Genomic DNA, 10,388 nt, shown 5'->3' with positions numbered 1-10,388 from the left:
AACCTTAGCTGAGCGGAGCATTCAGCCCCCTTTGTCTCACCCGCCCCCTCTTCCCCACTTCCTGCCCAGTTTTAAACTCGCGTTCCCCGGCTCGCTGAGGACTTTGTAAACACGCCGCGCCTGCGGGGGTGGAGACTGATTCTGTTTGGGCTCCTAGGAGAGTGGTGCACGCCCCTCTCCGTGGCTTGAGGTTGCGACCCTCCCCTTCCCAAGACAGAAGCCAGAGGCTGCGGGAAAGAGTGCCTGCGGCGACTTTACGTGCTCCGGGGGGCTCACCCGCCTAAGAGGTAGGTTTGAAGGCTGGAGAAGCCAACATAATGGGGAATCAGTATCTCCCTTCGCTGGTGCTGCTAAGAGTCAGGGGTGGGAAGTGGGAGGGTTGAGGAGGTCACCGCTCTCTCATCACCTGGTTGTCCATCAGAGCTGGGCTCACTTTCTGAGAGAGCTGTTCTCCACATAGTTAAAGCGCAGAGAATCCCCACCAAAGCCCTGAGTGCTCTCTGTGGCCGCACAGCCCACTTCCAATCTGGTGTCGAAGCCCAGTGGGCTGTTGTTGTTACATAGATCAGAAATAGAGGTAAAGAGGCGAGTAGGAGCGCAGAACCAGTATGGGCAGGGAGCCTTCGGTTCTCCTGCCAGCCAGGGCCCAGGGAGGAAGCCAGAGAACAGGACTGGAAGGAGGAGCCCCTCAGTGTTCATCCCTCTGGTGTCTGATGAGTACACAAGTGATGGCCTTAGTCTCTTCTGTGTCAACAAGAGGAATAACTGAAGAAATTGGTTTGCTGTTACTAAGGGAGCATTAGTGTGTTCGTTTCCAAACATTGATTGAGCACCTACTTGTGTCTGGGACTGTATTGGATCCGAGAGTGGAATGATATTCATGTACAGCTAGTGTGGGTCATGAACAAGAGAGATAAGGCATTAAGCTGGGGTGGCTGGGAAGGCCAGAGAGAAGAGGGCATTTGAGTTGGGTTCTGAATGATGAATAATCACCAGACAGAGAAGTTATGGGTAGTCTTCGGGGACATTTATTCATTCCATAGATTGTGCTGAACCCTGACTCTATTGCCCTAACTCTAACCCGGATTTAACCCCCTATATAAGCATGAAGAAGAGGTGATAATGAACAGGATGAATTCAGAGAAAGGGCTGGTCTCCAAAAACCCAAAAATTCTCAGCTCGGCATAGCTAGGAGGGTTCCCCTGGGGGCGATGTGACAGTCTGCCCAATCTTGGAGTATCCACTCCTGAACCCTGGACTCCAGGACTATTTCCTTGAACAAATCCTTGCTCTGTGTCCCCCCACCATAATTCTCTTCCAGACCAGATGTGAGTGAAGAGGACCAGCTCTCATTGCATTTCTATCGATTCTTCTGCTCTTTCAAGTCTCAGGCTCTTTTGGGAGATGATTGATGTAACAATTTATGAATTCATTCATCAGCTGTCTGCTGTGGCCATATTCTGTCTGTATGGGCTAGAAGTTGGGGGCATAATGGTAAACAAATCAGAGCTTCTACCCCATGGAATTTACAATCAGAAGCATCTCTGAGAATTCCAACCAGATGCCCAGTCCTTGAGACCATGAATGACCTCCATGGTCCCAAACACCTTCTCTTTCCTATTTCCTTCCCTCAAGTGTTGAGAATACTAGCTCATGCTTAAGTAGTTCTGTCAGGTACTCTTCTAAATGTTTTAGGTGTAGTGTCTCATTTAATCCTCCGAACAGTCCAATGAGGTAAAGTGCTAGGAGTACCTCCATTTTATAAATGAGGAAACTCAGACAAAAAGGAGAGGATTTTCCTAAAGAGGACACCAGAAATAAATGGCAGAGCTGGGATTTAAACCCAGGTCACTTGAACCCTAGCTGATGTGGCACGGTGGGTTAAGCACCAGCCTGCGAACTGAAAGGGTTGCTGGTTTGATTCCCAGTCAGGGCACAGGTCCCTGGCTGGGTGTGTGTGGGAAGCAACTGCTCCATGTTTCTCTTGTGAATTGATGTTTCCCTCTCTTTCTCCTTCCCTTTCCCTCTCTCAGAAAGGAAGGAAGGAAGGAAGGAAGGAAGGAAGGAAGGAAAGAAAGAAGAAAATCTTTAAAAAAGTAGTAATAAACCCAGTGACTTGACTTGGAAGGTCCTGTATTTAACCACTAGGCAAACCTATCTCCTTGCCTGACTACATAGAGTATGCGCTTGAGCCAGGGGCTTAGAAGTTTCCAAAAGGGACTCCATGGTTCTGTATCTTGGGAGATACAGAGGAGAGTAATCTGTTAGCTGAGCTGTGTGCTAATACAGGTAGAGTTGGGGTGACTACACAGAGCTGCTGTCCTCTCTTAATGGCTCTGCGCGAGCACGCACGTATGTGTATGTGTGTTTCCTAAGCCTCACCTATCAAGAGGAACAGACCAATAATTGATGCAAGAAAGAACACAACATTGATGTAATGTGCCAGAATCTAGGAGATGGGAAACTAAGACATCTCTTTTGTTGGGAATCCTTAAGACTAGCAGAGACTGCCCCGGCCAGTGTGGCTCATTTGGTTGGAATGTCGTCCCATACTCCGCTGGGGGTTCAATTGCCTGTCAGGGCACAAACATAGATTGTAGGTTTGAGCGCCAGTTGGGGCATGTATGGAGGGCAACTGATCACTGTTTCTCTCGCACATTGATGTTTCTCTCTCTCCCTTCCTTTCTCTCTAATATTAATAAACATTTTTAAAAATTTAAAAAAAAAAGAATAGCAGAGACCCTCATATTCTAGATTCCAGGAGGAACAGCCCTTGTAGCTGAGTAAGGAACACGGTCACAAGGAGTGAAGCAGTGAAGCAATCGTGAGATGCTTACCCCTTTCCCACAGCTGCTGCATCCCAAAACAGTATCTATGGGTCTGACCCTGTACCTCCAGGCTGGCTGGGACAGAGCCCACTATAGAAACCAGGCCACAGGGCAGAGTTTCCATGGATTCCAACCATTTTTGCATTACTTTTCAGAAACTCTGGGTTTCTCACAAGAGCCCTTTGCGCAGATCTGGGGACCACTGAGGCTGTCTTCTCCACTTGCAGTCAACCCACCCTCACCATCTGTCTGTCTCTGCAAGAGGGGTGTGTTGGAGGGGTGGATGTTGATGCTGGGACTCTAGGATAGAGGGTGGCCACACTGAGGTACCAGGTAAGCAGGATGTGAGCATTCAGAACTATGCCGGCTTCCAGGCCGTTCCTCTGCCACACCACCCCCTTCTTCCCTCATCGTAGGTGGGTAGGTGGGTTCTGTGGAACCTTCACATTCCCCAGGCCCCTGCCCCAGGCACACTTCTGGCTGGGGGGAGAGAACAGGTTGTACTCTCGAGAAACCGCAAGAGGAAGTTTAGGGAGGGCTGGGGCGGGGAAAGTTCTGGGGCCCCTGCCAAGTTTCCCTTTCAAAGCCCAGCGGGTAGATGTGTTTATTTTGGTGTGTTTCTCCTGCCCTCAAAGACATTTAACTTTTAAACCCTCTGAGTTTTAAAGAGCTGTTGAGGCCTGCCCCATTACAACAGGAGGGTGTGGCCAGAGACACTTCTGGAAATGGTATTGGAACAAGGTACCCATCTTTGGGACTTCATCTGGTATTCATGCTGCTTTGGAAAGGCCAACTAACTACAGTCTCCTTTTCTCCTTCTCTCTGACCTTTCACCTCACTCTTCCCAAAGCACCTCCTGTAGCCCCGCATTCCTCAGAGGAACGTGGTTCTAATGACCACGTGGGAGCTGAGTGGTGTTGCCAGGAGCTGTCCTAAATGTTTTGCCTGCCTTATCTCATTTAATATTCACCACAGCTTCAGGTAGTGAAAACCCCATCCCCAATTTACAGATGGGGAAACAGGTTCAGAAAGGCTAAGAAACCTGCCCGAGGGTCACACAGCTAGTCAGTGGCAGAGGTCAGATTTGAACACTGGTCTATTTCAAAGCCTGTGCTGTTGATGTCTAAATTAACCCCCAAATGGAGCATCAACCTCCCCAGCACATCAGACCCTGAACGATAGGGAGGTTGGAACCCAAAGATGCATTGAAAACAATGCTGCTATTGTGGGGAGGGGATGGCTTGGGTATAGAATTGGAAGGGATTCCTGGGAAGTTAGCATATTAAAAAAAGAACGACCAAGTGAGAAAAGAAGTGGTAGTGGGTGACAGATTGAGGCCAAACTCTGGGAAGCTGAATCAAATGGGAAGAAGATTTAGGAGGGATGTTATAGCTGTGTTCAAATATTTGAACTGTTGCCTTTGGAAGTCCCTGGGTGTTGGGGACTGGTGGAGGCAGGTTTCTAAAAAACGTAAGAACTTTCTAACAAATAATTGCCTGATTCCCTTCTGAGGAAGTCGATTCCTCGTCTTGGGGAGTCTAGAGCACATGCTTTGGAGGGGCTTCTGCTGCGGAGAAGACTCTAAAACCGCTTCCACCTCTCAATAGTCCCCCGTGTGACTACCTGCTTTCCCCTTCACTGTCCCCTCCTCCACTGTCACTGGCCCTTGGTGGTCCCCATCTGTCCACCAGGTGGGGCTGTTGTCCAGTGTGCTGCTCCAGAGGCGGCTGGATGGGGCGAAGAGCGCCACCTGGTCCTTCAGCCGCCATCTGGTTGTGGAGGCCTCTCCCCTACCCTATCTCCAGCTATCTACATACCAGGGCTCAGAGAGCGACTTTTGACCCAGTACAACCCCCATAAAATGCCTCTTAAGTCTCCTCAGGGCTCAGGCTAGACCAGGCAGGCCTCTGCCCCTGGGGCAGGCTCCCTTCCCCAACCCAGGATTCCCTCCCTCCCACGCTTCTCTCTTTCCCCTCCCTGACCTTCCTTTGCCCTTGAAATAGAAAAACCCATGTGTCCGGTGCAGTGGGCAAGGCCAGCAGCCCTCATGGGCAGGGCAGGGTACCTGATGTGGCGTGGGTTTTCAGACCCTTCAAAGGCATGACACCCATGTCATCTCCTTTAAGGGACCTCAAAAGCCACATCTCTCTGAAACTATTTGCCCTCAGTGGCCTGACCAGTTCTCCCACCCTGGTAGAAATTCTTCCTGGACAGCCACTCCTGGGGTGGGGGGAGGGGGCTGAGGCAGTGTCTTTAGGAAGGAGGGAGAAAAGAGGGGTTGCCCTGTTTGTTGCCTCAGAGCCCCTTGCTGCCACCTCAGACCCCTAGGAAGGCACAGAGTCTCTGGGGCCCCCAGGGACACAGCAGACAGGACGCAGTGTGGACGGGGGCAGAGAGTATAGTTACAAGCCCTGTGGCCGGAGGACACCATGGCGGGCAGGCCCAGAGAAAGAGGCCATAACTCGAAGTGTTGCAAGCACTTAGTAACTCATGTACTCTCCTCAATGATCTCGTGACACAGGACACCCATTTTATGATGAACAAACCAAGGCATCGATGGTTAAGCAGCTTGCTTGTATTCATGAAACTGGTCAGTAGCTGAGCTGGAAGTCTGACTCAGCCATTGGGCCGTAAAATTTGTGCACATAACCGCTAAGCCATTTCGCTCGTGAAATGGTTGAGAGGCTATGCTCAGCAGAGAAGCCGCCCTGGTTTGAGTCCTAGCTTGGCTCCTTCCCTGAGTTCCTCATCTGTAAAGTGGGTATAATATAGCCCCTACCTCACTGAGTCATTGCGAGGATTAACAATAGTTAATTATTATTATTGTTGTTATTTCTTTATTTTTCCAACCACAGTTAACATACAATATTATATTAGTTGCAGGTGTACAACATAGAGATTAGACATTTATATAACTTACGAATAAGTTATACTGATCACCCCGATACGCCTAGTACCCACCTGGCACCACACATAGTTACCACAATATTATTGGCTGTATTCCCTGTGCCCCACTCTTTACATCTCCGTGACGTTTTTTATATCTGGCAATTTGTACATCTTAATCCCTTCCCTTTTTTCAACCACCCCACATCCCCTTCCCATCTGGAAACCATCCGTTTTTTCTCTGTATCTATGAGCTTGTTTCTGTTTTGTTTGTTTATTTTGTTTTTTAAATTCCACATGTAAATAAAATTACATGGTATTTGTGTTTCTCTGTCTGCCTTATTTCACTTAGCATAATACTATCTAGGCCCATCCATGTTTTTGCACATGGCAAGATTTCACTCTTTTTTTTATGGCTGAGTAATATTCCAACAATGGCTAACGTTCACTGTCTGCATACTTCATGACAAGCGTGAGCTTTTTGTGTCCTCGTCACAGGTCTCTGAGGTAGGCACTATTATTATACCTTTATAGACAAGGAAGCTGAGGCACAGAATGGTTACCCGGAGTAAAGGACTGAGGCTTCAGATCCCACCCTCTGCTCTCGGCTCCTGAGAGAGCTCACAAAGCCCTGCCAAGTGCCAAGCAGGTCATAAGCCCTTATAAGTGATAGCCTCTGTCGTCATCACACCGTCGTCCCTATCACCTCCAAGACCGAGCTCCCAGGGCTGGACATGGGGGCTGCCGGAAACAAAGAGGCAGCTCTGTTTTCCTTCCTTCCCATCCCACCTCTGACCTCATTTCAGCCTTTTTTCTAAAATAAAAATCAGCCCACAAGTTCTGGCCTGTGGTCAGACAGTTGGACAGAATACTTGACATTGGGGCTGTCCCAGAAACTCCCAGTTCTGGCCCCAGCGTTGTCTGCTCCAGCTTACCCTCCCCGCAGTTCTCTGTTTTCTCCCCTCCAGGCCCATCCTCTGCCCCTCCCCGGGGGCCCCAAGTTCTGGGAAAGGAAGCCGAAACAGGGCCTCAGACAGAGCAGACCTTGCGCTCCAACGTGGGCTCCAGCTGGAAGTGTTGGAGGCTGTGGAGGAGGAGAGGAGAGGACACAGAGGGCCCCCAGGCTGTCTGTCCCCATGGAGGCGTCTGTCTGTTCTTCACAGTCCTTCCTAAGCTCCAGCTTACTAAGCTGACTTTCCTGGGTGCTCTGGTCAGAATCGACTCTGAATAAGACCCAGGGGAGGGTTTACTCTTCTCTCTGGCAAGTAGATATCGCAGGCTGTCTTTGGATTATGAAGGGGAGGAGCGCTATTCCCTCCCAACACAGGGCCCCTGAGAGTCAGGCTGATTTTCCCTTTCCTTCCAGCTCCTTTCCCTTCTCTAGGCAGTATCTGTTACAGCCACAAACTTGGAGACTGTTCAGATGTGGAATCTATTTTCATCACACTGGGAGAGGACCTTGGAGTTACAGACTCTTGCATGTACTGGGTGGCTGAGCATAGGCAGATTCTCCCAGGCCTGCTCTTTCTTCCTTCCAGTCAGCTGGTGCCTGCTGGTCCTCAGGGCAGCCTCCATCTATTCTTGGAATTGACTTAAGTTTTACTCTCCGGTCTCTTGATCTCTAAGGAAATGGAGTCTTTTCCTGCCTGGGCCCAACCCCTTGAGTTCTAACTAAAAACTCTCTTTCCAGCCACGAGATGTGAGCTTGGCGTCTTCTGGGTGGTCCTCAGAAAGTCTTGCTTCTGCCCCTCCTTCCCTGCCTTCCCTCTGACACAGCTTCTGGGAGGCATTTTTGGTATTCCTTTCAGGAATCGACTTCGTGGATTTCTCTGAATCCTCATTTCTTCCTGGGCTCATGGCAGCGAAAATGTTGGGGATAATAATAGCATATCTTTGCGCAATACTTCCACATGCAGGGACTGTTGTAAGTGCCTATATGTACTATATGCCATCTGTAAAAAGTTTATAATAAATATGATATCTGTTAACCCATTTCTCACTTAGTCCTCATAAGCATCCTAAGAGGTTTCCTTATTTTACAGGCTAAGAGTTGTGGTCCAAAGGTTAAGGAACTTGCCCCAGATCAAACAGCGTAGTCAGTGCTGAGAGCCTGGTGGCTGAAGGAACTCTGGCCTGCCTTTTCGTGGACATTGTGTCAGTGTGTGTCTTTGTGCATGTCTGTGCCCACCCACGGGGAGGGGAGTTGTGAGACTACGAGTTCCCTGTTGAGACATCGTTCTGAACACGTCAGGATAGGAGGAGCAGGCTGGTAGGCCTCTGAGCTGCCTCTGTGTGTGACCGCGTATTTGGGTGTGATGTGTGTGCCGGTGTGGAGGTGAGATGGTGTGGATGGAGCCCTCCAGGCAAGCCCAGAGCCTCCCGGTCCCTCGGTGCCCCTGGCCCGAGCCTCACGGTTATTCACTCAGCTAAGCAGGATGGAAGGGAAGGAGCAAGGACGCCCCGGCCCTGCCCCAGCTGTCAGATCAGGTGTCGCACAGGACCCAGGAAGCAGGAGTGGGTGGTGGTGACATGAACTTTGCTAGGCGGGGATGGGGCCCTAACCCCTCTGAGGAGCCCTGGATGAATCAGCCCAACCACAGCCGCCCCAGTTGCAGTGACGCTGGAAACGAGCTCTTCTTCCAGCTCCCCCTCCAACGCTAATTTTCCTTTCCTCTCTCTCCCCTAGACTCAGGCTTAGGCAGAGGCGTGGTACCAGGGCAGTGGCTAAAGGGCACATCTCTGGAGTTGGTGGCTAAGCTGGGTCCTAATGCTGGAACTGCAACCTTGACCTTCAGAAAACGAGCAGTAGCCTTTGCCCAGGGTGGATGTGACACACTGTCCAGAGAACAGAACTACATGGGTCTGGGACTTAGGGGTGCGCCCACCTGGTCTTTCCCTCCAACAATATCTGTAGGTTTCAGAGGATCATCTGGTCTTCTTTTAAAGTAGAGCTATGTTATTGTATGCAGTGTTGGGTTCAAAGTACTTGTAAAAACAAAACACATCAAAGTTACTAATAAAGTCTCCTTAAGCTGCTCATAAAACAGTATACATAGTTTGTGCATTTTCTCCCATCTCTAAGCATCTCCAACATAGCCAGGTTTTATTGGAACAGATGGTCAAGTCTTTGGTGGAGCGTTACGTTGACCCTGGGGTAAGGGACCACATAGTACGGACAACACATAGGTTTCTGGGGTTGGTTGTTGTCTTCTCCAGTAGATATCATTGAATTTGTCAGAGTTAAATGTGCACATTTAGGAATTCAGAATGCACTCTGCTGTGGGTTCTTATGGGCTCCCTGAGCCACAAGAAGGGTTTGGGTGACAGTGCTGTGGGAGTCAGGAGGGAAGAGCAGTTGCTTTTGAACGGATTAACCGGGAATTTCTTCTCAGAGGTGCCATTTAAAAGAGGCGTCGACTAGATGAGAAATTGAGCTTTAAATGGTGGTTGCTTTTGTGTGTTTTTACTTTTCTGAATATCTAGAGTTTTTTTCGGAAAGCCATAATATAGAAATAATAATTTTTAATTCTTGTTTCTATGACATTTATTAAGCTGACTTCTTCTTTATTATTGATTCTAAAATAGTGGATTTTTCTATAATTATTATTTCTATAATAATAATTGTTCTTAATGTGACCACCTCTTGTTTTTTTAATGGTTTAAAAACCATTGGTTGGAGCATTGTCCCATACACAAAAAGGTTGCGGGTTCGATCCCCAGTGAGGGCACATACCTCAGCTGCCAGGCCCCGTCCCCAGTTGTGGTGCGAATGAGAGGCAACCAGTCGATGTCTCTCTCTCACATCAATGTCTCTCTTTCTCTCCCCCTTCCCCAGAACCAATTAAAAAAAAAATATATCCTTGGATGAGGCAAATACATACATACATACATACATACATACATACAAAGTGCAGCAACGCACTGGAGCAGGGAGGTAAGACATGAGTAAAGGTCAGAACGGAGAGGGCTGGTGCGTTTCAGAGACCTTTTGTCTGCTTAAACTGATGTCTCAATCTGAAGCAGCAGTCATCAAGCTTTTTGGTCTCAGAAATACTTTATATCCTTAAAAATTATTGAGGAGCCCAAAGAGCTTTTGCCTTGAAGGTTGTAGCTGTTGCAATTAATTTCTATTAAAATTTTTAAAATATTTGTTAATTCCTTTAGAGTAACAATAAGAAACTCATTTCATGTTAACGTAGCATCATATTTTTCATAAAATGAAACGCTATGTTCCAAAGCAAAAAAAAAAAAAAAAAATTTAGAGGTGTGGCTTTGTTTTACATTTTTGGAAATCTCCCTAATGCCTGATTTAATAGAAGACAGCTGGATTATCAGATCTGCTTCTGCTGCAGTCTGTCGCAGCGTGTTGTTTTAGTTGATGTATATGAAGACAGATATATATTTGCAAAGGAAGAACCTTGCTGACTGTACTAGAGAACAGCTGGCCTACTGGGACATAGAGCTGAAAAGAAATTTCTGGGTGATGGTGAAGAGGCTGGATCAACAATTTTGGGTTGGGGAGTTGGGACTGACTTTAGTAGATACTGGGGAGCCATTGAAGGCTTTTGAGAAAGGAAGTAACATGATCAGAACTGTTTTAAGATGATTTCTAGGGCATTAGTAGAAACACAGTATTAGCAAGAGAGTCTACAAAAACTATAAAAAGGATTAAAA

General features: G+C 48.1%; 1 protein-coding gene across 2 annotated transcripts in view; it reads left to right on the top strand.

The window, feature by feature from the left end:
* The first annotated feature begins 104 nt into the window (after positions 1-104).
* The window catches only part of CCND3 (cyclin D3), an 84,964-nt gene continuing 74,680 nt past the window's right edge, over positions 105-10,388 (top strand). For both annotated transcript variants that reach the window (XM_054569355.1, XM_054569354.1), the window contains exon 1: positions 105-287. The gene's annotated coding sequence lies outside the window, so the exon portion shown is untranslated. The remainder of the gene's footprint in view (positions 288-10,388) is intronic.

This window comes from Pteronotus mesoamericanus, unplaced genomic scaffold (genome assembly GCF_021234165.1).
Source record: "Pteronotus mesoamericanus isolate MK-2021 breed Mesoamerican mustached bat unplaced genomic scaffold, CSHL_Meso_final contig_20, whole genome shotgun sequence".
Lineage (NCBI taxonomy): Eukaryota > Metazoa > Chordata > Mammalia > Chiroptera > Mormoopidae > Pteronotus > Pteronotus mesoamericanus.
The sequence above is the reverse complement of the archived record's forward strand: the minus strand, read 5'-3'. Positions and strand labels throughout refer to the sequence as shown.